Source organism: Marmota flaviventris, chromosome 2 (genome assembly GCF_047511675.1).
Source record: "Marmota flaviventris isolate mMarFla1 chromosome 2, mMarFla1.hap1, whole genome shotgun sequence".
In the NCBI taxonomy this organism is placed as follows: domain Eukaryota; kingdom Metazoa; phylum Chordata; class Mammalia; order Rodentia; family Sciuridae; genus Marmota; species Marmota flaviventris.
Genome location: NC_092499.1, coordinates 104,896,353 through 104,923,383, shown reverse-complemented (window position 1 = coordinate 104,923,383; position 27,031 = coordinate 104,896,353). Strand labels below are relative to the sequence as shown.

At 35.2% G+C, this 27,031-nt stretch overlaps 1 protein-coding gene across 2 annotated transcripts in view; it reads left to right on the top strand.

The window, feature by feature from the left end:
* Nucleotides 1-27,031, top strand: part of Aldh1a2 (aldehyde dehydrogenase 1 family member A2) — an 89,346-nt gene that overhangs the window by 2,024 nt on the left and 60,291 nt on the right. Inside the window, exon 1 of one of the 2 annotated variants that reach the window (XM_071608312.1) lies at nt 12,470-12,583. The exons of the other annotated variant lie outside the window; for it this stretch is intronic. The gene's annotated coding sequence lies outside the window, so the exon portion shown is untranslated. Of the gene's footprint in view, nt 1-12,469; nt 12,584-27,031 lie in introns of those variants that run through there. 2 annotated transcript variants of the gene reach the window in all.

Genomic DNA, 27,031 nt, shown 5'->3' with positions numbered 1-27,031 from the left:
AGGGTTGTTTAGTCTTAACTTTTGAACAGAATAGCAGCCTCTGAAAGTGGTTTTAGGTCTGCAGTAGGTATCTTTTTCAGAATTTAATTTGGAAACTCTTCCAGTTCTCTTTTCTCTAACTACCCCCTCTCTTTTCTCTCTTGTTCTCCCCAGTAGGAAAGACAACTGATTTATAGCTAATTGGAGCCTTTAATGTGGAGTCTTTTAGTTGGGGGAAGACTTTTAGTCAGTATCCACTTTCCCACTTATTACAAAGAAAAACAATCAGAAATGAAATAATGGATTGTAACTTGATTCTTTAATTTGAGGGGAGGAGGCACCTTATTTTTGCCTTGACAAACAACCCTCATAAACATTGAGCAACACTAATCTAAAGGGGAGCTCTTTCCACAAAAACTTGTAAACCGAACATTCCCAGCAGCTTTCCTCCTCAGCTCTTTAGTGAGAATTCTAAATTTTCTAAGAAAAGCAGTTTTATGTTTTATTTTTAACATGAAGAGCAGAGGTTGATCCTTAGGTAAGCCCAAGGTGATCGCCCCCCCCCCCACACACTTAAAAAGAAAACAACGTTAATGAAGAGTTTCTTTTTAAAATCACTTAGGATCATAAATGAGGGAAATTATCTTTTTAGTTTCAAACAGAAGAATAAAGAAGGTAAAATGCATAGTTATGTCCTTTAGCAGTGATACTATATTCATTAGAAAATTTGAAACACGTAATGGGTTAAAATATGCTTTAGGGACTGTTGAAAAGCATATATAAAACAAACACAATATTCACATAAGTTAATAGTTCTTTAAGACAAGCAGATATATCATTAATTAATCATTTTTATCTTGTTAAACGAATACAGTTTTACTGAGGGCTATTACAATATGATTTTTCTGTATGATTTTGCAATGTCATTTGAGGATAAACAGAGTTAATACTTAGATATAGTCAGATTATGAGAATTTCAAGTAGCATATACTTAGAATATTTTGCACTTGTGATCTTGGATATTTCTGCTTTTTTAAAGCTCTTTTCTTTCTTCTGAAATAATTTGTACCTTTTGAAAAGTTTTAATTTTTAAAGTTACTGCCTTTGCCTGTCACAGGTCCAGTAGAAATGCTATAGAATTAAAGTTCAGTCCTCAAGCGTGCCCAAAAGGCTAAACTCCTAGCTCTGTGTTGACTTTCAGGCAATTATATTCTGTTTTTAAAATAAGCTTACTGCTCTGAAGTTCCAGTATCCGTACTAGATTAATTATCGATAGCAATGTCTCTTTTGGAATATGCGTGTTTCTCTTTCCCTAATACAGCAAGCTAGACCCCATATTTTTAAAATGATTTCTTATTAATGAATGTCTTTTCATTAAAACTCCCAGCCAAGAAAGAGTGATAATTGGCATGAAGTGTCAAGGGCACCAATTTGGAGCCACTTTCTTGCTTATATCTCAAAAGACTGCTAAACAGCTAGCATAGGATTCTGATTGCTTTTAGCTAAGCTATTATGAATTAAAGTTTTTCTGAGTTGTTTCTGTTTTATCAGTCTGGTTTTGTATGGCTGATCATATTATAGGAATACACAACGTTGTAGAATCAAAGCTCAGAGCTTTAGACTGCCCCTGACTGCAGGGAGAACCTTTCCAGATTCCCAGGTTTTTGAAATATTCCTCTACTTTTCCACTTATATGTTGACTCCATCTTCTCTTCTTGGCTCTAGGAGAATCCTCCCTATTCCTGCCCCCACATATAAGTGTGCTTACTTTCTGTTGGTTGCTTTTTCAGTGAGAATTTATGCCCATAAATAACAGTGATAAAAAGAGTTACGTGTTCTTCCAGTGTCTGATGCTGTGGGCAGCTAGAACAGAGGCAGGAAGGGGAATATTTTTGATTACTGACCTGCTACACTAGAAGAGAAAAAATGCAATCAACTGGAAAAATCAGAACTAATATGTGTTGTGTGCCTACTATTTATTCATTTAGCAATTTTTTATTAAACACGTACTGTTTTCTGAGGTCAATCTCAATTCAATTCAAAGGGTATTTGAATGACCATGTTCCTAACAATGATACTTTTAACCGTTCTAGTTGGATCATGGAAACATCTGACCTTCTAGGAGCTTAGGATCTTATGAGAAAGATTGAGTGCCAAATATTGGTTGCCAGTATGGCAGTAGTTCAGTTGATCAATGTAATAATAAAATAGTAATAATACTTATAATGTCACATTTTTATAGGAACTTGTAAGACTTAATGATTTATCTAGTGCTTTCATTTAAATCTTATTTAATTCTTGCAAAACCTTTCAAAGGAAATAAATAAATAGGAAAAAAAAGGTAAGAGAGATTTGCCCTTGACTTTTAAAAATTGATAAAGTATTCCTTATCATACACTTTGCTTTTCTTAAGTATGTGACACATTTTTTGAGAGTTTAAGTCTTTATTTTTTTTGTGTGTGTGTGTGTTGCTTCTAATGCAGTCCTGGAATATGAAGTTGGTCTGTTCTTCTTAAAGAGTCACCTTTTGTGACTTTTAAGCTCTCGACTTTAAATTACTAGTTTTTTAAATTTTTTCTATGAATTGTTCTGGTTCTGGGAAAAATTCTTACCTATTTCACGAATGATTTCTTTTAAATAGGTGTGTATCTAGTTCAATGTAAACCTTTACTTGAGATTGTTTGTTTTTGATCATAAATTGTTAATCAAACTGCATGTTTATAGAGGATTTGGGCTTTTAAAAAAACACTTTTTTTGTTAACTACACAACTTTTTGCTATATATTATCACCATTTAACCCAGGGAAGCTAAAACAACTTCATCATAGGACTTGGATTTAGATAACTTAATCTAAATATCTAAGTTAACCTTAGATAACTTAGGTCCTCCTGCCCTCATGCCTATTACTACATGGCTTTGTGTAACCACATGTAATTATGGTTTCTGGAGATTTTCTTTGTCCTTTATTTCTATAAAGAAAAAAGGGGGGAGAGGATGATAGCTTTTCTATTTCAGAGTAAAAGATTCTCCACTACCTGTTCTGTGAGGTTTGACTTTCTCATAGCCAGAATTAAGAAAAGTTGGACATGAAGAATCTCTCTGACCTCAGTGAAGGATAATGATCATGATCAAACCAGTAAGCATTTCAGAACTCACACACAATCCCCAATTGTGAGTTTCTTAATTTAATAATGAAATACAAATACTAATGTGTGTTTTGTCTTTTTAGTTGTCTTACTGATAGTTTGCAAGGGCCAGAAAACCACAGACTGTTTGTCTGGTTTTGCCACATCTATTCAATTACATATAGACTATAGCTGCTTTGAGACTACAATGGCAGAGTCAAGTAGTTTCAGCAGAGACCATATAGCCCACATTTTAGAAAAAAAAATGTATGAGCCCTTGACTCCAAGTTAAAACAGACCTTTGATCAAATCCTGGTAAAAAATGTACTTACCATTATGTGGACAGGTAACATTTATTCAACTTATGGTGCCAGGTATGGTTCTAGGCTCTGGGGTTGTGGTAGTCAAAAGTATGTTAAGTTTCTTCACTGAGTTTCAATTTTTACATGTGTCAAAATTTAGATTAATAACACCTACCTTATGAAGTTATTATCAGGACTAAATGAGAAAGTTGTGTGAAAGTAAGTGGCATACAGTGATAATCACCCAATATTAGTTCTGTTGCATTTTTATAAAGTGATGATTATATTTGGATTATTATAATATTTGAGGTTACAAATTGATGGGATTCCATTTTTAAGAGACCAGAAATGTGTGATTAATAAAGTTTTATAAAACAAGCTATTGTTTACTATTTTGATTACTCATAAGAGTTTAATATTCTGGGTAACCATGGAATCCTTATGTGTTTGTAATACATTTTTACCAAGTGGGACACCCTGCATATTTCTTCATTAAGTTCTTGTTTTCACTAAAAAGTCATTAAACCAGACAATTGTTCATCCAGTATTTTAATAACAAATTAGTTATCTGATGTACCAAAATTTAGCATTAATATATCTCAGTATGCCCAATTAACTGAACATAAACACCAGGTTGGAAATAGATACTTCCAGTATTTTAAGTAGTTTGAACAAAGATATTGCCATGTTACTAGTACTTAAACCTGAGGTGTGTAGCAACATATGAGGACATTTTCATATGGTGAATACCTTCTGGCAGTGGGAATGTGTCTTGGTTTATATAATTTAAAAGTGAAGAAACTTGTTCTGACTCCCCAAGATAATGCATGGAATTTGGGGGACAGTCACCTTCCAGAAAGTAAAAGCACCAGGCAGAAACTATTTTAAAAATCTTCCTAGCATTTGCTTCCTTCCTTTATTTGCTGTGACAGGTCATTTCAAAGACATTCATTTCCTCTCAAGACACCAAATCGAATGTACATAAAGTTGATCGCCATAATGTCATCTTGGTTAATTTTTAATTGCCTTTCAGACATATTCTCGAGTTCTAGTCTATTTAACTTTTCAAATATATGACATTATCCAAATTGGAAATTTCCCATCTGTGGCATGTCTTTATTACTTGTTTGGCTTACTTAATATTGAGTTATGTTTAAACTATTTCCTTTCTAAATCTTAACTCTTACGACTTTATTTACAGCAAACCTCTGTTGCATCACTTAATTTGAAAACACTTCCAGGCTTTGAAAATTCCAATTGGAATAATAATTGGGTAATTTTAACACCCTGGCTTCTTCTAGGCTCTCAACACTTCCCTGGGGCTAAACACGGGAGTTAATTGAGCTCTGTACAATGTGGTTAAAAATTATAATGTCTGGGAGTGAACATTCTGAATTTTATTCTAGAAGGAAGCCTTCCTTTAACTTCAGTTCAGCCCTGTTACCTGCAGAAGAAGGTACTGTTCTACTTTCTTTTCTCCTCACTGTCTGATTTTTGGAGAGCCAAAGTAGCAATTTCTTTATCCCTAGATCTCTGGAAAGATAAAATTTATTGTCCAGGTGAAACTGGGAATTGAGAGACAGAGAAACAGTTCTCTCATTTGTAAGAATTCAGTATATCATGGGTATGGAAATTCCTTCCAATCTTGATTATAAAAGATAGGGAAAATTTTCAAAATAATTAAAAATTACATTTTTATATTTTCTCATTCATCTTGCCTAAGCCTACTGATTTCAAGGCCAGTGGTTCAAGTTTTTTCACTCCATGTCATTTCTAGGGATTTCCTAAAATTTAAACTTAGAAAGTGGTATAGGTTGTGTGGCTGTTCATATAAGTAGAATGGAACTACTTTCAGGCAAATGAATTGGCCAAATACTATGAAGTTAGCAAACCTGCTAATAGGCAAAAATAACCTGTTTCCTCTTCCTCCCAGCCTCACTACTATACCTATATCAAATCTATAGACTGGATATGATCATGGAAATTTTAGTGTATGGAGGAAGAGAGGAAATAGGACAACTTTGGAAAGATGAAATATGAAGAATTATTAAGTATTATTTTCAATTAGACAATTATTTTCAATTAGGTCAATTTAAAATATTATTTTCATAGATGTGAAAATTGGTCTTCTGCCTTGGATTCAATGTGTGAAACTTACTCTTTGGTTAAATTCCCTATAAAACCTGAAACCTGGGATTCTGTCTCATCTATATTTTAGAATCTGATATCCAGTGTACCATATAACTTGATTTTCTTAGAGAAGATTATCTAATTGTATTATCTCAGGGCCAATTTTATTTTTAGCAGCCACTGTTTTGCTTACCTAAATTTATTTGCTTATTAACATTCATTAAGACCTCGTAGAAAGCATTGGTACTCACTGTCTAGCACCAAAAGATACATAGAGACAGTTCCTTCTAGGAGGAGACTGAAGAGAATTCCCATTTGGGCATTAGGTGAAGATAGGCCCCCAAGAAACTGTTGTACATGATTGAAGGTGCTAAATACTTGACATAAATCAGTTAAACTGGGAGGATTCAGAAGATAAGGAGACATTTCATATTTGGCATGTGATCAGTGCACTGTATTGTAACACATTTGTTAGGAAATGAATTATTTTTATGTAAATTTTTTAAACTTATATATGACATCAGAATGCATTACAATTCTTACTACATATATAGAGCACAATTTCTTCATATCTCTGGTTGTATACATAGTATATTCACACCAATTCATGTCTTCATAGATGTACTTTGGATAGTAATGATCATCACATTCCCCCATCATTTTAATCATACAGAAAAGTTTGGACAATGATACAACAAATGTATGTAACTATACCCAGATTTGTTAGTTCTTAACATTTTACACAACAGATGGGATTACCCCAGTGTAAGGTAAACTATCAGAAGTCAAAAATTCATTTAATCCAACCTACCCAACATCCTACCTTAGCAACACAGTGCACTGTGGAGTATGGGTTGTTTACCATTATCACGGGGATGACTGGAAACTGCTGCTGTTGCCCAGTATCACCTGTGAGTATCATACCACACATCGCCAACCTGGAAAAAGATAAAAATTTGAAGTGTAGTTTCTGTTTTTGTTTTTGTTTTTTCTTAGACTGGGGATTGAACCCATGGGCGCTCGTTCTATCACTGAACCAGATCCCCAGCCCTGTTTTGTATTTTATTTTGCTGAGTTGCTTAGGGCCTGACTAAGTTGCTGAGACTGGATTTGAATTTGATATCCTCATGTCTCAGCCTCACAAACCGCTGGGATTACAGGCGTGCACCACCACACCTGGCTTGAAGTATAGTTTCTACTGCATATTTATTGAAAAAGCATAGGTCAAACCAACATAAGTTGGGAACCATCTGCATTACTTTTAATTTTTTAAAAGAATTACAGTGAAACCCTCCTACGAGCTCTTCCTGTTCCTTCTTCCTTCTCACTATTCTTAGAGGCATTTATGTTTCTCATAGGTATATGTATCTGTACATGTATAAGTATCCATAAATAATAAATGCTGTTGTTATTCACACTAAAATATACACCATGCTGTATATATCTTTCTGCAATGTGTTTTGTTTTGCTTAGCATCAAATTTCCAGGATTCGTTCATGTAGTTGGATATACCCCCAACTCATTTATTGCAACATTGCATATTATTTTATTCCTTGACAGTTTCCCAATTTTTTATTCATTCTATTATTGACATTTAAGATACTCAGTATTTTGCTGTTAGAATCATGTGTAACAGCATTTACATTTAACATTTCCAAATGTGTCTCCTTATAATATGCCTGGTGAGAGAGCTTCTAGAATATATACTTATAAGTGATATTGCTGGCTCATAGAGGATGTGTATCTACAACTTAATTAGGGCTTGCCACATTTCTGTGCAAGATGATTATACTAGTTTCTATCCACTCTACCCGTCTACCACATTCCCCATTACTCCGTATCTCACTTATACTTGGAATTTCATAATTTTGCCAATTTGATGTGTTAAATGGTGTCTCTCTGCTGCTTTAATTTGCATTTCCTTGATTTCTTGTGAGAATGAGCATCTTTTCATGTTTACCAGCCATTTGGCTTTCCTCCTTTGTGAACTGGCTAGTTTATCATTTGCTTATTTTTCTGTGTATATGTGCTTGCTGATTTGTAGTAATGTATTTGGAATTGTAATTCTTTGTTAGATATGTACTACACAAACATTTTCTTCCCCATTGTACTTTTTTCTCCTTCCTTCCTTCCTTCCTTCCTTCCTTCCTTCCTCCCAAGCCCCCGCCCCTTCTCTCTTCGGTGTAATTGTCATACAGTTTTAAATGCAAATGAAGAGGAACTTTTCTTTGTTTACTGTTTAAGAAAATTCTAAGTTCTTACATTGTTCTGAAAGTTTTATTTCATTTTTATTATTTAAAATTTGGCTTTTTGCATTTGTGTCTTAACTTTCCTGGAATTGGTATTTGCTTATATATAAGGGTAGACAAATCTGAAGGACAAATGATTTAACGTAGAGGAAAGGCAAATGATATTAATGTGTAAGGAATTGTTTTAAATTGTATTCTGTGCTATCTTGGGGTAAGACTAAGAGGTCAAGAATGTGTGGCCTTCTTTCTCTAAGTCTGATCTTCTCCTTAATGGGAAAATATAAGAAATTAATTCTACTCTGATGTCCAATTTTAATACATGTTGGTTTCCCTATACTAAGGACACAAGTGCGTTTCATAAGTCTACCTATTAGGGGCCATTGTACAAAACTGTCATTATTATTATTAAATTCATATCAAGATTTTATTTCTCTACTTTTCTTATAACACTTAAAACTGTGTTTGAATGTTAACTACTGTTGCACTAAGACCCGCTGTCTCTTGCATGCATGCGTGCACACATGAGTGAACACACACACACACACACACACACACCGATGCCATTTATGGAAGGCCAAGGTGAATAAATGAGTTCTTCAATATGTGTTGTTTGTTTATAGGAGAAAACATGTATAGATAACAATTTGAAAAATAATTGCTAATAGGAAAACCTTTTTCTTGAATAACTAATTCAATACTGTGATTTATCCTGTTAGTGTAAAGAATTTTAATTATTCCTTAGTACCAACTTGAAAATAACATTTTAGCACTTCACATTTTGTTAATACTTGAGCTTATGTTTTAAAGTTAAAGCTGGTGTTACACATTTACCTTTGTATTTGGGTTTTATAAGTGATTTGATTCATGTGTGTATGCCTTAGATTCTAAAGAAGCTGTTGTAGAAGCTGTTACATGTATGCCTTGACACTGAATTCAGCCCTTCTGTTTGTGTTCCTATATATGTAATACCTAACAAAATTGTCTGCATAACTTACTTTTGATAATGAACTTGAATTCTTCGAGAAACAGTATTATTTGTTTGCCCTTTTAAATGATACAATTTTTGCTTCTACATTATATTTTTCTTTCACTAGATTATAAAATTTAACGCATCTTGGCTTTTCTGAAGCATCTGGCTCAGTCTATAGTATAGATATTTCATAAATGTTTGTTGAACCCTTCCTGTATTTTTAAAAAAATTTTTAGTTGTAGATGGACACAATATCTTCATTTTATTTATTTATTTATTTTATGTGATGCTGAGGATCGAACTCAGTGCCTCACGCATTTGAGGCAGGCGCTCAACCACTGAGCTACAACCCCAGCCCACTTCCTGTATTTTACTATTATAGATAGCTATTAATAGGTACAGCTTTTTAAAAATGTAGTATTGAAAGTGCTTTTCACATATGACTAGTACTTAATTCTTTGGCAACCCTATGATGTGAACATAGTATTATTTTTTTCTTTTATAAGTAAGAAAATCAAGAATATTAAAATTAAATAAAATTTCCAGTCTCAGTAACAATAGTGGGTGGAAATTTCAGGACTCAGTTCTCTTCTATTTCTGCTTATAACATCAAGAACAAACACAAGAACCACAAAAAGCCAATTAATTTGAACTATCAGTTCTACTGAGTGTTTTAATATGATGCACCAAACTCAGTTCTTTGACCACAAATCCCAAATTTAAATTTAGTTAATATTGTCTATAGCTCCCATTAGCAATAATTTTAACCATAAAAAAATGGAGGAGGAAATGGATTGAGACAATTTGACATTTTAGATATGAATCACCTGGGTAAATGTAATTTTTTAGACTTTGGTAAAAGGCTGTTTGTGGAGTGTCATTAGTTGAATACACAGGCCCCTTAATAACCCGTTTGCTTGTTTTTCATTTGAAAAGTGGTTTTTACTTTTATTATGGTTATTAAGATTCATTTGGGAGTGAGAATGTTTGATTAACATTGAATGTTACTATATAGTTCATCTTTTGTCTAATCCCCCCATATGCCATCATTTTGGGTATTTGTCTATAATCTATAACAGAGAGACACTTCTTGCAGGAAGACTTGGTTGGATATATTGCATTTCACTTGTTATGAACAATCATCTCTTACAATCATTTCAGATCTATTCACTACATATAGCCTCAGTAGGAATGCAGAATACAGAAATTCATATAGTATCCAAACTTTTAAAATAGAGTTAGTGATAAAGGGAGGAGGTAGCTGGGGTACAAGATTAAGGTTTCATTGTAAATAACTCAAAATCCTACCCCCAAACTGCTGACAGGTTGTCTTTTTTAAGTTAGATCTTATAGTCTTCAGATTTCTCTGTCTTCACTTTTAGAAAACATACTTCTCTTTCTCCTTTATTTCCCAGGCAGATTTGCCATTTCTTCTTACCTTTTTTATATCCTTTTTATTCTTAGCCACTTGTGTTTCTTTTTTGCTTCCCTAAGTGTTTCTCTCAGAACAGGCCCTTGATGACTTTCATCCTCTGGATAGACTCATTTACCTGTTTTCATAAATTGTTTGTTATGCCTGGGAATCTTTGTGGTCTTCTCCAGCTGTTGGCCTAACCAGTCCTTAGGGAGCCCAGAAGCAGTGAACCTGGAATAACCACATTTGACTTCTGTTAGCCCTCTTGAGAATTTAGTAATTACTTAATGGATTGAATTGGTGACATATACTATTCCAGATAACAGCCTGGGTTGCATTAAATTAACCTTCACAAATGGGTATTTATTGGTATACTCTTAAAAGACTACATGTGTTGGCTATAATTGCTCTTCCATGTTTCTCCATGCAGATAAGTATTTGTACTGAGTGAAAAATTTCTCAGATTAAAGCTTGGGTGGTAGTTTAGTCACTTAGTGATGTGTGTCATTGTAGTCAGTACATTGAGCATAAATCCTGTCTTGTAAACAGCAGGGAGAAGACTGATGAGGTTTGCTCACATTCTGGTATCATTACCAGGATTTCCAACAGAGAAAAAGAAGGCTTAGAAAAGAAATGTACAAAATTTTTGGAACTCTTAATGATCTTAATTAAGGAAGAGTATTGCTCACTCTTTACATAGACATGGATAAATAAATATGGGTATATAAACTGCATTAAACAACAAAAACCAAACATTTTGCTTTTAATCAATACATAGTTTTATGGAGAGATAATGTGGATCTTTTTTTATGCTTCTGAGTGGCATGAAGGGGAAGACTTTTGAGATAGTGCAGCTATTAAAATGAGACCAAGCATACTTATTGCTTTCATAGAACTCCTTATCATTTCATCCAACTAAAATTTTACACCAACTTTAGTCTTACAATTTTTGATATTTCTGCTGTCATTTTTATTGTGACAAACACATGATTTGCAAACACAGCAAATCTATCATGAGAAATCTTTTAAATGTAATATTTTATATTTATTTCAAATACTTATTTTTATTATTTCTATTAAATATTGTGTGTGTTTGAAAGTCACATCAAGGGGTAAAATTATAGCTAGTTTTCTTCCTGTACTTGAATTTGTATGAGAGCCAGTATCATGGCTGCTTTGACATGTGTGGTCCATACATCTTTTGTGTTTGAATGAAAGAGAATATGAATACATACTAGAAAATAATACTTTGATTCCATTTGTGTAGTTACTAATTAGATAAAATTCTAGAATTAGAAAGTGAATCCCAGTGTGAAATGTTTTGGAATAACTTGCTTCCTTTTATGAACCTACTTTAAAGAAAGTGTGCACACAGTATAGGATAGAAAACTCTCCTCCACTTTCACTCACTTGCTTTTCCTTTGAAAAAGAAAACCCTTGGGGTGCATTGTAGAGTAGAACAAGACAGTAAAGTGGGCATTAGAAGACAAGTGTTCTGACCCCATCTCTGCTGCTCCTGTCTGCTCATTTAGCAGTTCCTTATATAATAAGTATTTATTGAATTAATGAATGAGAAAAATCACTTGATTGCTCAATTGATTGTGTCTTCTATATGAGGCCCTGGGGATATGAAAATGCTTTGTAATACTGAAAAGGCACTTAAGTTCCCTGGACAGAAGTTTTATTACTTACAAAATGAGATGATGGAATGAGATGCATATTTATTCATGCACCCTACTTATAAAAGGGATTGGATTAGAAAAGCTGTAAGATTTCTCTGCGTCACCCCCACTCTTTAGAACTCTTAATTCTCTGGATTCCACATCTGTTTTTATGAAGACAGTGTTGAACTTGTTTGAATATTTAGCTGTAGTCCTTCTGGGATCCAAAATTTGTACTCATAACAATTTTGTTAAAAATATTTTCTCAGGGATGTGCTGATAATTAGCAAAGGGTGGTCTATGGAATTCTCTGTTAATGACTGTCCTTGTATACATGAATGGTTAGCAGTGTTGAAAAGATCCACAGGAAATCAAAATCAAAATGTTTCATGTTTTGCTAAACTTTTAGTACTAGAAATTAGAACAATGACTCCCAAAAGAATTCCTTCTTTAAGTGTTAGGAAAAACTGATTGTAATATTTGGTGATAGTGGTGGAAAGAAAAGGCTTGTTGACATTTCTCCTCCAAGCCATTGCAACAGCCTTTTTGCCAGGCTAAGCTCATGAAGACCACAGAGGCTTGGAAAATTCTGAGGCAAGGGAACTTGTCAGAAGCTTACGGCTTTTCACTCAGGTCTAATAGAGACTTAGCACTTGGCAGGTCAGTGCCACTGCTATTTGTCTCTGACCGAAGAGATCTGGAGTTCTTCACATCAAAACCACATCTTGCTGAGCAGAGATCAAACGTAGGAAGGTAAGGATTCTGCCAGTGATTTATCATGCCAGGGAGAGTGATCAGGCCATATGGGGCCACTGCAAATGAAGTTGACATTCCGGCAGTTTCTCATATAGGCCTCTCATGTAGTTATGGCTAGTTTTTCTTGTAGAGGAATTCCGGGTCAAGTGGCAGCTTTCAGTGGTATTTCTTAGCAGGTCTTAGTTCCAGCATGAGGGGTATTTCAAAATGAAGTGCTAGAAAGAGTTTTCTGATGTTTTATTTAAATGGCAAATAGGAATTTCTTGACCAAATACTATATATTAATTTAAGCTTTTCATTTGCTGTCTCTTTTTCCTTTTCTCAGAAGATTCATATTAAAAAAAAAGGAAGAAGAAGAAAAGAAAAGCAAGAAAGAGATTAAGGTTTCTTGATGTCTACAAAAAAAATTTAACAACTAATAGATCTGATTTTAAGATAATGAAATGGAGCCCATATGTACAATTAGGCCTTTTAGTTCATTTCCACATTTTATTAATTCAGGGACTTTGTAAATGAATTACTGTAAAATAACAATCCAGTTCCTTTCTGCGTTTTTGTAAAAGCCAAAAACAAAAGAAAGAATTGAATCATTTACATACATACAGGTTTAATTATGTTTGAAATTATTACTAAGATCTATGTCAAGGGCAAAAGTTTTTATTTCATCAAAAGAAAAAAAATCCCTGTCTTCACTTCATTATTCTATCAACAACTACATGAAATTAGTATGCTACCTAAAATTCAGCTTGCTTTTTGTTTACTGTCACAAACAAATGTTTGGTCTCCTGTGGAGAAATCACTCATTTATGGTTCAAAGGCCACTTCATCATTAAGATACAAACTGGGGTGTTATGCTTCTCCTTGCATAAGATGTTAATTTTGCACCATAAATGAGAGATGAAATTCACCTTTAAACATAGTAGTTCAAGACATTAACTTCTAATTCAAATGAAGATGGCAGTTACCCTTTTGGCTTTACTTTTTTGTGATGAGAAAATTTTCCTTGAAACAGGTCTTATCCTGTAAATCAAAATTCACTTGATTTCTTGAGGTATCACTTTTTGTATTAATTGGGAATTATTGTTCTGGTAAAGCACTTTGTAGAAAGTAAATTTAAATGCAGTAATGAAAATAAATTTGTATTGTTTTTCACTTGGCCTTCTTGGAACATTTGTAACATCTATGGAAACCTGATTGGATTATCAGATAAAACCCAGGGTGTTTAGTTAAATTTGAATTTTAAATAAATAAGTAATTTTTTAGTGTAAGAATACCTCATGAGCTCTCAGTGATTTCACACTTACTTAGACTGAAATTTTAATCCTTGTTTTTTTGAAATTCATATTTTAACTAGCATCCTGTATTTTTACTTACTAAAACTGGCAACACTAAATCATTGAACATCAAGGTGGTGAACTTTATCTGTGGCTAGCAAATAAACATCATTTTTATGTAAAAATAATTGGCATTGAAATCCAAGGAAGACCCAAGGAAAGAATTCTTTAAAATCATTGCACTGGAATAATAACTAAGAGTGCAGCAATAGAAAGACTGAAAGACTCCTTTTTTTTTTTTTAACCCTACCAATACTATTGAATAAATAGGGCAACTAGGCCCATTATAAAGACAGCTTAATCTCCTAAATGAATTGCTCCAACCTTCTAATTCAAAATCATACAAACAAAAACATTGAGATAAGCTGGGTGCTTTTTCAAATGGGGACCCCTGTGGCTTTGAAAATAAACACTTCAACCTCCTTCCACCCCAACACCCACACCACACCCACTAGCCTTTCTGATGTCCTCTATTTGCAAATGAACAGACTGAATTCTGAGAAAGACAGAAGACTAATTAAACAGAGGGAAGATAGGCAAAGGAACATTTGTTTTCAAGCAGAAGACAAAAAGAAATCATGTTACATTCTGCTTTCTCAAGACTGACAGGAGGGCATTAAAGCCCTTTCCCTGAGCTTTCTCCTCTCAAAGTACATTTCCCAGGCTACTGCTCAGACCCTCTTTGGGCTAGGCAGCCCTAACATGTTCAAACCAGCTTGTATTAGCCAGTCTTCTTGACGTTGTTAGAACAGCGGTGATCAGACATTCTGGGAGAACAGTTGATGTCTTAGATGACCTTCATCTCCACCTTCTTTCTTTTGTTCTTTTGCCCAGTGTGTCTTATAGTTTGGCAAAGGGACCTTGGTAGCAATAGAGAATAATGAATGAAAAAATAACCCACTCCTCCCAGTACTGGTGATTGAACTCAGTGCCTCCTCTATGCTAGGTAAGTACTCCACTACTGAGCTACATCCCTAGCCCTGTGATGACTTTTTTAAGATTATACATTGCTTTAAACTGATTGTTTACATTCAGAACCAGAATCAATGAAAAGTCTGAGTATACACTATGCTATGCTTCTCAATTATCTAATACCTTATTTAATCCTTACAATCACTTGGTATTTTGCAATCACATCCTATTTTACAGATGACAAAATTAGGCCACAGAAAATTTAAATGACACACCTCAGTCACACTAGTATTCTTTATACATGTAAGAAGTTGATCCATTAAGAAATTATGTGAGAGGAATAGAGACAGAACTGAATCTTAGGATCCTTCATCAATTTTTGTGATTAATGAAGACCAAAAAGACCTCTATGAGATCCCATCCAGGTGTTGATAAAACATGGCATGTGACAAAGGGAGGCTTGGATAATTGGACAGTTTAGATCTGTTGTAAGAATACCTTGTCATAACTCTTGGAATTATGAATCAAGTGGAACACTAGTTTTGCCTTAAATCTGGATCACAGGTCCCTGGAATTCTCCAGAGCCCTTTACTCTGCATGATCCAAGATAGTGCTGGGTATCTCAAGAAGCCTCAATCTGGGGAAGGGACCAGGCTCCCCTACCTCCCTCCCAGTTTTGAATCCAGCCTTGTTCCCCTAAGGCTGGCCAAACTGTCCTCTGGAAAACATGACTAATGACCTTTTGTCTCTGTATTCTCATTAGTGTCCTTTCACTTTCAGAAACAGAACTTGAGGTTAGAGGGATATGTAAGAAGCTCGGTGAATCTTTACTACCTAACTGCTAATGTCCTTAGTTATTTCTCTTTACAACATGAACACAATTTGTTTTGTTATTACATATTTGTGTAATGTTTTGGGCATACAACACTTTTAAAATACGCAGCTCCTTATTCTGCTGCAGTCACCTTAGATTAATAATTTAAAGTTGTTTTAAGATGTTGCCTCCAGTTTTTGTTTGTTTGTTTGATCTTGTGCTGAATACATGGGGAGTCCAGTTTGCAATCTTTTCTAGTGACAGCTTTTCCTGCCTTTCAATTTAGGACACAGCGTAAGTGGGATTCAGGACATATAATATTGGTTCCTTTATTTAAAACTGTTAATTGAAAATTAGAATTGAAAAATTAGTCCTTGGCAAAGCTGTCTTTGTAAAGCCATGCTTTTTTTTTTTGCCAGTGAAAGATTGCATCTATTGAACAAAGGCCGCATCTCTATAATATCAAAACATTGACTTTAAAGTGAAAAATGCAATCAATCATCTAGGTGTTTTTCCTATACAATGCCATTTGGGTGTTTTTTCACTTTTTAGCCAGATGTTTTGGCGTGAAGCAAAGCACAGAATGGAAGTCTATAGAACCGCTTTTGCTTTAACTATGTGGATATTTCAAGAGGAAGTTTGTTTCCCTTCCCCATAAATGATCGGAACATTTGCTTTATTATTTTACTTTATATAGGTAGACTCTTAACTAATATAAAATAAGGGGGAGATATTTTTCCTCAGGTAAAAATACCTTTATTGCCTTTGATTACAGGGCACTAATCTTGTAAAGGGAGATAACTACCATATGACAAGTCTTCAAACTATTATTTTATACATTAAATGAAAAATAATTGAACTTTTTCCTATAAATAGGAAATCAATCTGGCTATTGATTTACCACATGGTATTCACCTATGATGAACCAAAAGCTGTTTAGTGAGAAGCTGAGTATATTTAACTCTCCAAGGCACAATCTACTGCAGGGTTTAATACAAATCATTTGAAGCATTTACTATTAAAAAAACAAAACTTTTTATTACTGAAATAAAACATGGCAGCTTTATGTCAAAGATTCTTTGAGGATAGGAAATTATTTACGCCTAACTCCTATTAATGCCTGCTGCTTTGAGAATTTCCTCGGGTTTAGATTTCCCAATTAGAAAATTCATGGCATCCTCTTTCTGTACTGTGGTCACGGCCACTTTGCTGTGGGATGAAGTGTGCTAAGCCTGATTTGTCCTCAATTAACTGCCTGTTGCAAAAGTGGCCAAGTGATACAGCTTGCATTTCTAAACATCTCTGCTCTCTATTTAACTAACCACTGAGATTTATAAAGCAACCTTCAGTGAATCTGATCCTGTCGACAGCCAATCTAAATTCCTTTTTCTGCCCAACCTCTTTCCCTTGGGATTTAGTTTATTATATCTTTTTAGCATTTACTGCATATTACAAAATTACATAATATTCCTTACTATGTTAGGAAGAAGGAGAAACCAGTTGAAGTCAGAAGACCTTTCTTCAATAAATTCAGAAAAGAGAGAGAAGCTTCTATGTTAGCCAGCTAAACCTTAGGCACATTTACATTCTATTTCACCAGTTGTACAACAGCTATATAAAGTAGATCAAATTTCTGGTGTTTGTTTGTTTGTTTTGTTTTTGCAAAGAAGGAAACAAAACTCAGAGAGTTTTAGTAGTTCCAGCTTGCCCAGGATTTGTACTAGTGAAAGACTGACACATTTAAATGGAGATCCTTTGAGTCTTCTCCCTCTGCTCTAAGGTGTTACATAAGGAAGATGAAGGAATACATTCAAGGTTAATCATCTTTGTCCTTAGTGATAATTCCCATTTCTTTGCTTTGTTTTAGATAAAGACACAATCCTCATAACATTTAACTATCACATTTGAGTAAGTTAAGCAACTCTACACTTGTCTTGGCTGGGAACAGACTTGCATATTACCCTGTTATCCTGATAGTCTCTTTTGAAAAAATAAATTTATGCAGACCAGCCCGATTACCTTGAATTTGCTTAAAAAATACCTTCACGATCTTTCCTGGTTTAACTCAGTGACACAACCTTATTCTCCATTCACCAAACTGACCATTTCCCTTGGAGATTATGAGATACCTATTCCTTTATGATTTGGGAAGGGACATTTCTGATTGGCAGAAAGTCTCTGTTGCAGTGGAGCATTGTCCTTGTTAGAATTCTTAAAAGCATTCCATTGAGAAGATGTAATTTCTGAGATAGGAAAATACTATATATGACATTTTCTGCCATATACGGAATCTAAAATGCTATAAAATTTTCTATAAATTCTTACATGAATTATCTCTAATAAAGTGCCATTAATGACTTTTCATTTTGTTTCCCTTAGCTGAAAGAAGAAACTGTGAGCCAAATAGTTGTGTTCATGTTTTAAAGGCTTCAGCATTTGATGTCCTTCTCTTATTCAACCTTGGACACCCAGGTTCTACAGGGAAAGGAGTATATGAAAAAACCCTCAGTTTGATGCAACCAGTTTCTAAATCAGTTAAGGTTGGCCATTCCTTTATTGCTGTGTTTATCTAAAAAAACCAGCCTTTCTGTGGGAAGTCATTAGGATAAATAAGGATTGTTTTTGAAGTGCCCCTCCCTGAACTCTCAAACAGAGTCCTGTAGTTGTAAGAGCAAAGTATTATTTAAGATGCTTAGAAAAAATAATTTCCTACTTGAAAATAATAGTTTAGCTGCAGTTGTTCTCTGTCAGAGGTTTTTGCTTGTCCACCAAGAGACACTGCAGAACATGTCACAGGACTTCATCTCTAAATAGTGTTGTGTTAGGAATATAAATCAACACTATTTTCCTAACATACTTTGCCCTCAAGAAAGAAAATGAAAAATTTATTCTACTTACCTGTGTTGATTTTACTGAAGAAAAAAGAGACACAGTCAAATTCCTTGTGCTACATAATTTCTAAGAGACCTTGTGAAGATGCAGTGAGGATTGCTCATATTCCTGGCCAGCTCTCAAGCCTGCTGTCCAAGTAAACATCAGCAAAAATTAGATTTAGAAAGAGCAGTGGAACGGGGATTTGAAAAGGAACAGGAGGCTCATGGAAACCTTAATTGCTGCAAAAAGTTAGGAAGAGAAATATGACAGAAGTGACGGGTCTGTATGGGTGTCATGTGTGGTCTGTCATTTTTCAAGACAGGTTATGGGAGTTCTAGTTACTATTCTGTCACTAAATGGGAGTGTGTGGCCTTGAGCAAGTCATCAGACTTCCTTTGACAAGTTTGTGTGTATTGCATAGGTTACTTCTAAGGCCCCTTTCAGCTTCATAACTCTCTCTTCCTAACTAAAATAGCCTCTATTACAGTTAAACCAAGAAAAATACTCATCCATTAATGTACTTTAACACAGTGCTTGATTGTTGCAGTATGATCTTAGCATACTGAATAGTTTACAACAAGAAAATAAAACCACTTTTTTGAGTGGTATGGGGAGAAGTTTCCAGTTCTCCTTGGTGATGATTTTGCATAGATTATTTGAACGTTTATTGTAAGACTCTTCCACCTCAATTTTGCTTTGTATTCACAGACATATTGTTATTCAAATGGATATGAAACAAACGCTTAGAGAAGGAGTAAGACAAATCTACAGCATCAAAAAAAAAAAAAAAAACTAAAAACCTTCAGATAAACTTTCTCACTGAGCGCCCACTGGTGGCCACATACGTCCCTTATTCAGGACCTCAGATGTTCAGGAATTGACTTAATAGTAAATGGTATTTTCCTTTCAATGAATAGTAGAAAAGTATTAAAAAGTTTAGCTGAAAAGTATCATAATCAGTTATCAATGTCTGCCAAGAGTAGGAAAGAAGATTTGTATCACAAATGCCATAGATTAACCTTCCTTCTAAGAGACCTTGTGAAGATGCAGTGAGGATTGCTCATATTCCTGGCCAAGTCTGGTAGTCTCATAGACAAAGAAACTGAAGACTGGGGAAGCTGAGTGACTTGCCAGACATTCAGCATGAAACCAGGACTAGAACACAAGCCACCCCACCTTCCTTGTACTATAATTAAATAACACACTATGGAAATAACTTTACTCCATACTTGGTAGTTATAAGATGAGGAGATAGAAATTTCAGTTTGACCATCCGGGTTGCAAATCACTCAAAAGAACTTCAGTGCATGGTCTAGTGCCCCAGAGAAAAAGCAGGGCCTTGTGAACAATCTTCATTCCCAAGGACTTTAGCAGGGGTGTTGCATTCTTTTTCCGGAAATTAATTCTGTTGTTTTGGTGGTCACAATGTCTATCTAAAACTGTGTTCTGGGTGAAAACTGTCTTAACCTAAATTCAGACAAGAAAGTATAGGAAGCATACAATGTATGTGAGATGTTACTCAGTGTATATTGAAGGACAGCTTCTCTGGGATGTGAAATAAAATGGTTCTAGGATTTCAAGAACCTTGATTCCTGGAATTTAAAACACATTTTATCTATCTATCTAGTTATTTATTTTTGTTGAAAGAAAGTACTTTCTTATGCAATACAAATACCTACAAAAATAAAAATGATACAATGACTTAGTATTTGTCCTTAAGGAGTAAACAAGGTAGTGGGGGATGTACGTAAAGGATTATGGGACGATATTATAGGTAGGTAAGTGTCAGAGGATCAGCAGTTAGCACTGCCTGAAGAATTTGGGAAGTCTTACCAAGAGGTTGTATTTGAACTGAGTTTTGAAATATAAGTAATATTTTAATGTTTTGACAGATAAAGAAAGGAGGGAAAACATTTTCAAATATACTGACTCATAAAAGTTCATGTTATATTTAGAAAATGATATAGCTTTAGTATAGAATTTAGGAGGGGATAGGGAGTTCTATGGTCAGATTGTTTATGTCTCCCCCAAATTCATATCTTAAAATCCTAATGCCCAGTTGATGGTATTAGAGGTGGGGACTTTGGGAGGTAATTAGCAAGACAGAGGCCTCGTGAATGGGATTGGTGCCCTTATAAAAAAGGCATAACACAGCTAGTACATTCCTTTGAGCCATATGAGGACAGACGGAGAAGGCACCTTCTATGAACCAGAAAGTGGGCCCTCACCAGACACTGAATCTTCTGGTATCTTGACTTAAGACTTTCTAACCTCCAGAACTTTTCCTCAGTGAGAAAAAATTCTGTTGTTTATAAAAATTTATAAAATTTCTGTTATTTATAGAAATTTAAAAATTTCTATTGTTTGTTGTTATTTTTGTGTGATGTTTTGTTATAGCAGTTGAATGAACTAAGTCAAGGAGGAATTTACACCCACAGATTTTAAGTTATCAGGCTCCTCATTTTATGGCACACTATAAGCCACTGGTCTGTTTAAGAACTCTCTGGTTCTCCCCAGGCATCTCCTCCCCTTGAAATTTATATATGAACATATTCTTGATGGAAAATATAGTGTTATTTTGTCTTTGTGCATTTTTACATACATAAACAATGTTGTATAGATGTTATTCTGGCTTAGATACTTGGTGAGGAGTGTCAGAAGAGTCAGAAGAGAGTGGTTGGGGCCAGATTATACAGAAAGAAACACATTTAATCAATGTGTTTCAGAACAGTACAAATGGCCACATAGAGGTTATACAGTATGAAGGAAGTTACACTAGGGCATTACCCTATTATAAATTATCTAGAACTGAAGATGAAATTCTAGAGTCTTGAAGTTTTGAATCCCAGGTACACTGTATTCCTAGCAAGTTCTTTTAAGTCTCTGAAGCTCACCTTTCTCATCCACAAAACAGGGATCAGGAGAGTGTGTACTTGATTTAGTAGTTGTGAGGATTAAAAGATTCAATATGTGTGAAGTGTTCAAATGTTAACTTTTATTATAATCTCTTAATTGATTTGGTTTTTAATTCTGACTTTCCAGTAAATGTCTGATTACTGATTGTATTTTTTTACTGCCTTTAGTCAAACAGAACATAGATTTTTAAGGTTCTAACTTTGCAGAAAAGAGGGGGAATCCAGAGATGCTCAGGGGAATGGAAAGAGCTTTGATAGCATCAGTTTTTTGCCCTATGAATTATTTGCAACATGTAGTCTTGGACTTGGAACATAAATTCTAGTTTATTCCTCTAGAAAGGAAAATAATATCTATATCACAGATTTGCTTTATGAATTAAATGAAATGGTGAAGGTTCTTAGTACATGGTGAGCACCTACTGATGCTAGTTGTGTCTGAATTACCTACTGAATGTGTATTATGGTTTGGAAATGAGCTGTCTCCCCCACCCAAAGCTCCTGTGTTAATGCAAGACTATTGAGTAGCTCCTATGCATCTATGGATATGCTCCAAAATAACATATTTTATATTCTAATTTTATATAACTCCAGAGAGGCAATTGTGTGCCTCAGACAAAGCCAATACCAAAGCAACCACATCTGCCAGACAGAAGCCAAATGAACATTTCTCCAGAGAAAGGATGTGGGTTCATCAAAGAAAGCACTAGCTTTCTGACCCCATGGTTGAAGAGACAGCATAGTTAATACCCATGTATCAACCATTGGGTTGGATTATGGAAATTGTAATCTAGCCAGTTGTAATCTAATCAGTACATACTAGCTAGAGTGGACTAATGGCAGGTAGAACATGGCTAGAGGAGGTGGGTCACTGAGAGTGTGCCCTGGAAGGATTCATCTTCTCTCTGAGCCCCACCCCCCATCTGCTTTCTGGCTACCATAATCAGAGTAGTTTTCTTCTGTGACACCCTTCTTTCATGCCCTTTTGCCATGATATTCTGCCTCACCTTGGGCCCAGAGCTGTGGTGTCAGCCAACAAGAACTAAATCTCTGAAACCATGAGCCAAAACAAAATAAACTTTTCCTCCTTTGAGTTTTTTCTTTTTCTTTCTTTTTTTTTTTTTTTGAGAGGAGGTACTAGAGTTTGAATATAGAACAACTTTACCACTAGCTACATCTCCATCCCATTTTATTTTATTTTTATTTTAAGACAGGGTCTCACTAAGTTGCGTAGGACCTCACTGAGGCTGACTTTGAACTTGGTCTCCTCCTACCTCAGGTTCTTGATTCACTGGATTACAGGCATGCACCACCATGCCTAAGTTGTTCTTGTCATGTATTTGGTCACAGTGATGAAAAGCTGACCAATATATTATGTGTTATCCATGTACTTTGAGCTAAAATAAACCCCTTTCCCTAAATTATCTGTCTGCGGGTGGTTTTTCTATGCAAGCAGTAGTTGAACTATGTAGGTGTACCCTGTTAGCACAGCTGTTGAAGAACATGGGTATCAACTATTCTGTCTCTACAACTGTGGGGTCAGAAAGTTAGTGCTTTCTTTGATGAACCCACATCCTTTCTCTGGAGAAATGTTCATTTGGCTTCTGTCTGGCAGATGTGGTTGCTTTGGTATTGGCTTTGTCTGAGGCACACAATTGCCTCTCTGGAGTTATGCAAAATTAGAATATAAAATATGTTATTTGGGAGCATATGCATAGATGCATAGGAGCTACTCAATAAATATTTTTGAGTGTTGTTACACATCATATTATTGTGTTATGGTTAACAACGCTGAACACATATTTCAAGGGCAAAGACTGGTTCTTATTTATTCTTTATCCCCTGTTGCCAAGCACAGTGTGTAACCTATAGTAGGTTCATAATAAATGATTGTTCATAAAGGAAGAGTTAATGACTTCAAGGGAAATAGAGCAAAGATGCCAATTGCCTCCCCTTTTATACATAACCCCTTGTGTTTTTGCCCTCTCCTTTCCCCTCTTTCTTTTCACCTTCTCCCTTCCTTCTAATAAGGCATTGTGAGGCATTTAACTGACCTTAATTCACCTTTTTAGAAGATATATCTTTCATTTCTTCTCTTCACAAAAATGAAAAGTGACATTTCTATTATAAAGAAATGGCCTAGGCAACTTCTGGAAAAACTCTAGTGGTTAATCAGTTACTTTTTATTTAAATACATATGCTTAATGCTGAGTTACATTGTAAAACTTCCAGGCTGATTTATGGTCTCAGTCTGCCTTAATTAACATCGATTCCAGGGGAATAGTAAATGGGAATGGCCTTCACAATTGAGGCTGAACAATGAACTCTCTGGGTGTTGTCCAATTTGTAACATGATTTACATGGAAGCAAGCCCTTCCTTTCCCGGGGTTATCCCTTTTTCATCTGGTGTTTAGGACGGGTTATATATAATCCATAGATAGGAACATTTGCTGTCAAATACTTTTGCTGATTTAGAGCTAGGCCACAAAATGGTCACTATTAATAAAGAAGGAGAAAAAAACCTAACCTGAGACTTTGCAGGGATTCCAGGTTCTTGCTATGTGTCATCGCTTGTCCAGTCTGTGGCGGTTTTACGAAGTGACCATAATGAAAGTCAGATTAAATGCACAGAATATATACATTTAATCAACAGCCATTGGAATCCGTGGTGCTGGAAGAGTTATAAAAGCCCTGTGAATGCAAATTTATTGCAAAAGAATCCAACGGGTGGGGGAATGAATGTCTGCTGAATGGTACTACCTGACACGGGACACCAAAAAACTTTCCAGAGTGAGTGATTTAAGTGTAAGGTTTGGCTTGTAAAGCTGCCAGCTGCTTGGTTTCAAAACTTGAAACATTTCCAAAACATTGGATGAGGCACTTTATATGTTCACTAGAGTAAATACTCCGGTTTTACTGCCAATTTAAATGTGCTCAGTTTACAGTAATGAGCTTGTATAGGCATTACCTTGTTTATAGAAAGTGGAACAGGAAGAAATGAACATTAACCATTACCAGTAGCAATTCCCATTGCCTTCTGCCACAACACTGATGGCAAGTTTAGTTTCTTCCAATTTGGGAATATGTCACAACTGACATTGGTGTGTTCTTGGCTCCAATGCCATGTTGCTTCAACAGAGCAACAGATGCTGTAATTCACTGTGCCTCTGTCAAGGCTGCTCATTCAAGTTGACTGCTTCTTACTATTTTTCCTAAAACAGATGTCAGTAGCACAGATGTGGGAATTGTAGGACAGTAGAATAGGTAGGTCCCAGATTATACATGATTGGGTGTGTTTTAGCTAAATATGTTTTCTACAAGTGAATGAAGCACAGAGTCATTTATTTTCTCTTCACTGTTATTTATATGTTTTAGTATAAATCTTTGTTTCTTGGGATGACTAGTACAGGAACCTCTTTGGCCCTCTTAACCACTGGGAGCATACACTAGAGATAGGCAGATATGTTTAGGATGAAAGACATAATTTACTGGCTAAGAAAGAAAATTCAAAAATTTAAGGAGACCCTAGTAAGCACAACTTCTAGAAGATAGTAAACACTCAGAAGATACTATTGACAGATATTAAAAATGAAAGAAAGGAGGGAGGGAAAGGGGCGTTAATAAGAAGAAACCATAGGAATCCATATCTTTATTTATTTATTTACTTTTTCAGTACCAGGGATTGAACCCAGGGGTGCTCCCACTGAGTTACCTCCCCAGCTCTTTATTTAATAATTTTTCAAATTTTGAGAGAGGGTCTCACTAAGTTGCTACGGCTGGCCTTGAATTCTCCATCCTTCTGTCTCAGACTCCCTAGTAACTGGGCTTATAGGCATGTGTACCTGCCTGGTGAAGCCCATGTCTCAGAACCTTTTCCCTTAGGTATATATACTTAGGAATATCAGGATATTACTTCCCAAGGAATACTGCACTCTCCTATAGTACAGTTCCCTCTCCATTGTGTAAGATAGTGGCAAAACACAGAAATTGATCAAAACCAAGAGCATGATCTTATGTATCTGCAAATAAAGGATTCTGATAGCCCAAGGATGTGACTGTCAAGTTTTTTTTTTTTTCATGCACTGATTACCTTATTTTGTGGCTGGCTTTGCTTTACTGCTTTTCTAACAGTATTTCTATGGTGAAAAAAAAAGAAGAAAAAGAAAATATAGCTAATTATTCAGCATTGCGTATTTCAAAATACCAAATGTCTCCATTTTTAGCTTTCACGAAAGGTGAAAATTTCTCTTTGCCCTGTCATGTTCTCTTTTCCCTCTGACCCCGCCCCCACCTCCCTTATTCTTGGTTCCCTTCTCACTTTATTGTTTCTCTTCTGTTCTAACAGAATTGTGTATTTTTATCAAAATTGTTGTTCTCTTTTTCAGTATTTTCCTTATCTTTTAAATCTTTTCTTCCTGCTTTCTCCATAGTATTTTCACTCCTTTTTTCCACTACTCTTCATAGATGTTGACTACTTTATGTTAAACTTTCTTTTTTTTCCTGTTTTCTAGTGTGTTCCTACTGTCTATGACTTTGCTTGACCACCTTTATGCATTAGATTCTGATTATTTCTCTCATTTCTTAAGGATTTTCATGATTTCTGGGCCTTGCTTGCCTGAAGATTTTATGCTTACTTTCAGGACAGTGTTGTGATAGAGGCTGGTGTTGAGAAGCCAGGGGCAGCTCAATCTTTTGAGCTTTTTGTAAGGTCAAGGGACTTGTAGAAGGGAAGGAGAGAAGCTCAACTTCGTTTCTTTCTTCTCTGTCACACTTCTTAAACCAGGGTATCAGATGATCCTCAGAGAAGAGCCAAAGTCAAGGAAGAGAGGCTGATAGGGCAGCTGAAGCATTTTATTAGGGATAGAGTTTCTTTCTTCTACCCTTCCTGTTCCCTACCCCAGACTGGACTCCCTCATTGTTTGTTTCCCTGAAGTGTTCGTCTAACATGTCAGCCACACCACACCAATCCCTCCCTTCTCTGAAGTGATCTCCTGTGATGCTTATCTCTACCATCCATCTTGGCACTAAATCAGAGTATACAGCATTATTTAACTTTCTTGAAAGTAATCTTATCTTTGAAACTTTATTATAAGTTCCAGAGTACACATCTTCTGTGGATTTTTCAGTAGTACCTACAAGCATTTCCATGCTTGGAGTAGCCCTCTAATAATCATTTCATAGTTGTTGTTTTCTGTGGAGGTAAATTTCTACTCAGGGATATTCCTTTCTTTCTCAGTTCTAATTTATGCTATTTGTATTCTATCAACCTGCCTCACAGCGGGGGAGTATGTGGAAAGTAAGTTTTTCAGGTCCCTTATTCTTACAAATTTGTTGCATTGTGACTAGAGTCTAAAACTCCTTTGGACTACCACTTCTGAAACTTTATATTTTAAAATGTTAATAGTTGCTGCCAAAGGTGCTGGACAAGATTCTTCATTTTGGAAGTAAACTAAACAATATAGTCTAAAGATTCCTTCTGTCACTATGCAACTGTCTTGAATGAGTATATATGAATATGTATGTATGTATGTGTATGTGTGTTTATGTATTTAAAGTTGGTTTTCCATTGATTTTCTGATAGTGTGCTGACTGTATATTG